Source organism: Stenella coeruleoalba (assembly GCF_951394435.1).
Source record: "Stenella coeruleoalba genome assembly, chromosome: 15".
Classification (NCBI taxonomy): Eukaryota; Metazoa; Chordata; class Mammalia; order Artiodactyla; family Delphinidae; genus Stenella; species Stenella coeruleoalba.
In genome coordinates, this window is record NC_137161.1 from 33,163,903 (window position 1) to 33,169,094 (window position 5,192).

Genomic DNA, 5,192 nt, shown 5'->3' on the forward strand with positions numbered 1-5,192 from the left:
TGCCCTGAGCAGTGCCTCGGGCTGCCCTTCTTTGCAGGGTGGATCCACAAGTGCGTGCTCCTCTAGGTCTGAGCAGTGGCCCCGGGACCTCACTTTCTTTCAAATGCTGTCCATCTTACTTCTTCTTCTTCCCTTCTTCTCCTACCTCTGAGGCACTTTGGGTTTGTTGGAGGAAGGCAAGGGGAATGATCCAAGGGGGAGAGAACATGGAAGTAGTTTGTGGGGAATTGAATGACTCCACCCCAGGTCTCCAATATTATAACCTACTTCAGTGCACACGTTTTTCTTTGTTTTCATGGACAAATATCCCTTGCCTGGGTTTGGTCATCTCATATCTGCCTGACTTTTTACTTTGGCACTAAATCTTCAATCAGCCAGTCTGTGAAAGGGAAGAGTAGTTCCTGTGTCTGGGACTTGGCTTAAGTGTGTACCCATGAGGCCATTATTGTGTGGGACGGAGCCAGGGGAGGGAAAAGTGCATGAGTGGGCTGTTGGCCTGGGCCTAAGGAGATATTAGTCTATAATAGGTGCTCAATAAATGTTTAATGATTGTGTCTTTCTGTGCTTGTTTCTATCTGCAGCGTTCCTTGGTAGGTAGTCGAAGTGCTTTACCACATAGCTCCCACTAGATGTCACTGTTGTCCTGTTTGCAAATCATATCTACTACTTTTCCTCCCGCCCCGCCCCCATCTTGGTTTGATTTCATTAGATCTAGAGCACAAATATGTCCAGTTTTAAGTTAGAGGGCAGATTTTCCTTTAACAATTATCAGAATCCTTGCTTTACTTACATGTTGTCACTGACTTCCTATTACTTTTGTTGTTTTACTTGCTCACACTGGGCATTTGAAGGTCTCTGTAGGTACTTAAAATTTGAATTGAATTGAAAAGAGGGAGTTTCTAGGGATTTGAGGAGGATAGTGTCCTCCTACTTTAACTTACTACAGTACTATTTGTTTCTAAAAATTAAGTAAATGCCTTGATTCTACCAGAATTTTTTTTTTTTAATATTTATTTATTTTGGCTGCACCTGCTCGTAGTTGCAACACGCAGGATCTTCACTGCAGTATGTGGAATCTTTAGTTGTGGCATGTGGGATCTTTTAGTTGCAGCATATGGGCTTCTTAGTTGTGGCACGCATGTGGGATCTAATTCCCCGACCAGAGATCAAACGTGGGCCTGCTGCATTGGGAACACGGAGCCTTACCCACTGGACCACCAAGGAAGTCCTCCTATCAGGGTTTTAAACCAGATCTTAAGCCAAATTCAGTGTGAATTTGAAAAGGAAGAAAAAAAATCACTAACCTCTAACACAAAAGTAGCATTTCCTTTGATTATAAATATAGACAACAAACCACAGTAGTAGTTCCTGGAACTATGCCACAAGTAAAGTCGCAATTTTTTATATCACACTTGTTGCCTCAGGGCCTTTGCATTTGCTGTTCCTCCTGCCTGGAATGCTTTTACCCCAGATATGTAGGTCTAAAATGTCACTCTGTCAGAATGGCATTCTCCAAACATCTTGTATAATGTCATCCCTCCTTCTCATCATTACTTTGATTTATTTTAGCTATAGGACTTACCTGACATATTATGTCATCTGATACATTAGGCATTCACTTGTTTATTGTCTGCATCCACTGGAATGTGAGCTCCCAGGGGCCATGGACTTTGTGTCTTTTTTTTTAAAGTCTCTAGAGCCAAGAACAGTGTCCAGCACAGAGAAGCTCTCAATAAATATTTATTGCATTAATAAATGAGATAATGAGAACCAGCTTTGCATTCATATCTGTACTAGTTTCTTATTGCTGCTGTAACAAATTACTGACAAAAATTTGTTATCTGAAAGTTATGGAAGTTAGAAGTCTGAAGTGGGTCTCATGGGACTTAAATCAAGGTGTTGGCAGGACTGTGTTCCTACTGGAGGCTCTAAGGGAGAATCCACTTCCTCTTTTTTTCCACTTTGTAGGGGTTGCCCACATTCCTTGTCTTGTGACCCCTTATTATTTCCATCATTATGTCTCCTTCTGTGACTTGAACCCACTAGCCTCCCTTCCATTCGGACCCTTGTAATTACATTAAGCCCACCCAGATAATCCAGGATAATCTCTCCATTTCAAGGTCCTTAACTAATCACATTTGCAAAGTCCCTTTTGCAGTTTAAGATAAAGTATTCACATGTCTTGGGGATTAGGATGTGGACATCTTTGGGGGCCATTATTCTGCCTACCACATTATCTGTGTTATTTAAAAAATGAACTGGTTTGGATGATTTTTTTCTTTAGAAGGTCTACGTGGTGGTATAATGATGGGAGGCATGGGGCTAGATTATGAAGCAAACCCTATGTGTGTTGATTCTTTTTTGTGTGTGTGGGGCATGACAGTATTCACTGCCTTGTCCCCTTCTCCACTCCTTCCCCACCCACTCTGTTAAGGATCTACCTGAGCCCAGTCCCAGTACCACCTTTGGCCACCTGTGATAATTTCTCCTCCTCTCCTAAATTGACCTGAGGAAAGTCAACAGAGAAAGTGGATTTGATGAGGGAAGGAACAGTAGGAAGGATCCAATAAAAACTGGAACTGTGCCACTGTAGAAAACAAGAAAGACTCTGTCTTCATTTCTCCTCCCTTGAGTTGAGATCCCATCCATAGTAGACTTACATACTCACAACTTTACCCACCACCTACACTGTCCTCACCTCTCCAGCCTTCACTGGCTGCTAAGAAGCCAAATACCCTGATCACCTACCGGAGCTTATCTCCTGCTACCCTCCCACAAGTTTGCTCTGATCCAGCCAACCTGGCGTCCTTGCTTTTCCTTGAGCACACCAACTTTGCCCTTGATTGTGGGTCTTGCCTTGGCTGTTCCCTCCGCCTGGAATGCTGTTCCCTAGTCTCAGTCTGACTGCCCCTATGGATATTTTTTATCTTCATCTGTAAAAGACCTGCCAGATCTCAAAAGGCTTTTCCAGTTCCTAGGATTTTGGACATCTAGCTGGTCATGGAACTTCTAGGGCACAAATGATAAAAGAGGGGTCTTATCTTATTGTTGTGATTGTATTTCACAAATTTAATTACTAAGAAATACATTGGTAAGTAGCTTTTTATATACGTTTTCAGCTCTTGAGTATTATAGTTAGGGTTTCTTAGCTAAATGGTTTCCTTTACCATTTGGTTGGGAAATGTGAGTGCTGGTTTAATCACTTGGAGTTTTATTGAACATACTTATCTCAGCTCCACCAACTACATACTGTGTGGCCTTGGAAAATTAATTTAACCTCAATTCTGAAAAAATTAAGAGGTTATTTAGAGTTTTTCATTTTTTTTAACCTGGACCATAATGGAGCATTAGGTGGGAATATCATAATAGCTAAAATTGTAAATCGTAGCTAAAATATTGTACATTTTATATACATCTGTTTTTTCTGGGAGAATAGCCATAGCTTTCATTGATTTCTCTAAGCAATCCATGACTCCCCAAAAGCTAAGAGTCACTAGGTTAGATGATTTCCAAGGACATTTCTCATTTTAGATGAGTGTTTATTGCCTTTTACCTGCTAGGCACTGTAGAATGGTGATTGAAGAAAAAAAGCAAAGTTCTGGTCCTTATGGATGTCCATGTCTGGAAGGGGAAGCATATATAGAGCAACAAATAACTATGGAATAACATGCTGAAGAAGGTGCTCTGAAGATATCCCTCTGAAGATATTTGATAGGATAATGGGAATATCACTTAGGAGACCATCGTAGGCATTCAAACAAGTGATGGTGGAGGCCTAGACCACCGGGATGGCAGTGGAGTTAAGGATGGAGATGAAGTGAATGAATGCAAGGTGTCTTTTGGAGATAGCCTTGGCCAGACTCCATTATGGAATGGATGTTAGTAAGAGAAAGAGACAGAAAGAATCAGTTAAAAGGAATCTTCAGCTTTCTAGCTTGAAGAACAAGTGGTGCCATTTCCTGAGATGGGAAGTGCTGATGGCATTTCAGAGAGGCAGTCAAAGTTCACATTTGGACAAATCATATGGGAAGATTCTAATGCGTAGAAAAAAATTCTTAAAGAACTAGTAAAGTCTATAGTGGCTTCTCTGATGTGTTATCGCTGGAAATCTCCATTAACTGGTATGATTTTAGATGTTCCTTTCAGTGACCTTCATTCAACAGTCAATGTTCGGCGATCCTCTGTTTCATGCCTCCCATGTACTAGGTGTTGGAGGAGGTCATGGAGAGGACATGACCGCTGGTTGACCTGTGAGCTGGACCCAGGCAATTGGAGGCTCGTCACCCCTCCCCTGTCCTAGGAATGTACATTCTGCCCACTGTTCCCACACTGGGAGCTGGTTTCAAGGACGTGGCCTTGAGAGATCATGTGTTGTTGGGATCAACTGAAACAAATTAAGGCCTCTGTATAAACTTTAAGATTCTTACAGTGGGTGTGGAGATCTACTCCTCTTGAGGCTGCCCAAGACAAGCCTTGCATGTAAGTACCCTTGCTTTTTAAACCTGGCATATACTCTGGCTCTCTCTTTGGTCTCTCCTCGCCCTTCATGTACAGGGATCAGTTTCAGATTTCACCCAGTTTCAAATTTCACCCAAGGAACTCCCAAGGTTGTGAACTAACAATTAATGAGCCAGGCAGGAAACCCAAGAAATGGGCCTTGGGAAAGAGGCATCTGGGGAAATCATGACCTCTATGTGGGGAGGGATGGCTCATATATTAGATGCTTGTGGACTATGTGAGTACAGGGATGCCCCTAAAACACTGGCTGGTCTGATGCATTTGTTTGAGGAACCATGCTGAATGCACTGCAGTGAAGAAAAGAGATGAATGTCTGTCTCTGCTGTGGGTAGGTTGGTGGTCTCCAATGTCCAACAAGAGGCTAAGGCTTGATTAGAAAGTTGGAAGAAGAGCTGAGGTTAGAGAAGGATGTGCCATATCCACTGCTCTGCTAGCTTCAGGGCTGGCAGACCAGATGGGAGAGCAGGGTGAGAAATTGAAGAACTTGGCATGTCATTTTGCAAAGCTAGTGGGACAGGGAGGGGGCAGGGCACAACCTTTAAAAGAATGGCATCGCTGTTGAGGAAACGACCTAAACTGGTTAGAACCAACTAGGCCCAAGTTGGTGGAAAGTTCGATTTCCAGTGGAACTTGAGCCTCATTATATGCTCATTGTAATACATTAACATCTAAGT

At 42.5% G+C, this 5,192-nt stretch overlaps 1 protein-coding gene across 3 annotated transcripts in view; it reads left to right on the plus strand.

Annotated features, from left to right (window-relative positions):
* The first annotated feature begins 4,373 nt into the window (after positions 1-4,373).
* Positions 4,374-5,192, plus strand: part of LOC307198595 (uncharacterized protein) — a 298,263-nt gene continuing 297,444 nt past the window's right edge. For all 3 annotated transcript variants that reach the window (XR_013831648.1, XR_013831649.1, XM_079945593.1), the window contains exon 1: positions 4,374-4,479. The gene's annotated coding sequence lies outside the window, so the exon portion shown is untranslated. The remainder of the gene's footprint in view (positions 4,480-5,192) is intronic.